The sequence below is a fragment of the Bison bison genome, unplaced genomic scaffold (assembly GCF_000754665.1).
Source record: "Bison bison bison isolate TAMUID 2011002044 unplaced genomic scaffold, Bison_UMD1.0 scf7180017864370, whole genome shotgun sequence".
Lineage (NCBI taxonomy): Eukaryota > Metazoa > Chordata > Mammalia > Artiodactyla > Bovidae > Bison > Bison bison.
Genome location: NW_011494942.1, coordinates 12038973 through 12040268, shown reverse-complemented (window position 1 = coordinate 12040268; position 1296 = coordinate 12038973).

The window sequence follows — 1296 nt, the reverse complement described above, 5'->3', positions numbered from 1 at the left end:
GACCCTGTGCAGTCAACAAAAAGAAAAATCATGAGGCTAAAAGTACTAGATTATATGGGGGAAGTCTGGCTTCCCACGAGGCTATCAGGAGTGGAAGAGTAGAAACTGAAGTTATCAAAGGAGGAGACCAGATAATGACCACTGTGGAATGTTATGACATGGTGGTGTCATATTCTCAGCAGAGGAAATCCATTTAGATGGACTGATGCCCACAGTGTCTAATATTCATACCAGCAGGTTAAAGACTTTAAACTTTCTTCTGTAGACAGGGGAGTGTCACTCTAAGTTTGAGCAGTTTTGATCAGATCAGCCTTGTAAGGAGAGTGCTCTGGCTTGCTGTGAGGACTGTGAGTGGGGGAGACTGGAAGAGCAGAAACTTGGGAGCAGGCAACAGGTATAGGACGGAGCAAGTGGGGAAGGCAAAGAGGAGACATTTTTTGAGATAAAGGAAAGAAAGTAGGTAGAGAAAAGAAAAAAGAGTGACTCTAAGACCTTGTGCCTGATTACTTAAGAGGTTGCTGATGCCATTGATGACAAAAGTGATTTGATTGGAAGATGGGACATTTTGAGTTTGTGCATTCAGACAGTTAATGGGGAATTAAATAATGTATTTTTGGAGAAGGCAATGGCACCCCACTCCAGTACTCTTGCCTGGAAAATCCCATGGATGGAGGAGCCTGGTAGGCTGCAGTCCATGGGGTCGCTGGGAGTCGGACATGACTGAGCGACTTCACTTTCACTTTTCACTCTCATGCATTGGAGAAGGAAACGGCAACCCACTCCAGTGTTCTTGCCTGGAGAATCCCAGGGATGGGGGAGCCTGGTGGGCTGCCGTCTATGGGGTCGAACAGAGTCGGACACGACTGAAGCGACTTAGCAGCATCGGCAGCAGCAAGTAATGTGTTTTACCCCATCTACAGCTTCACTGAGTTCTTTTTAGTTGTAACCTACCACCTTTTCCCCAGTCTTGGCAGCTAAGTATGAGGCTACTGTTGCTCAAAGTAGGTGTCAGGTGAAACCAAGAACACAGAGGTCAAGGGAAAAATACAGTGAGCAAAAGTGTAAGTTTGAAAGCTTTCTCATCAGTCCCAAAAGGAACCCTGTGTCCTTTCTTATCCATTCCAGGCCATCAGTTCAGTTCAGTTCAGTCACCCAGTTGTGTCCGACTCTTTGTGACCCCATGAATCAATTGCAGCACGCTAGGCCTCCCTGTCCATCACCAACTCCCGGAGTTCACCCAGACTCACGTCCATAGAGTCAGTGATGCCATCTAGCCATCTCATCCTCTGTCTTCCA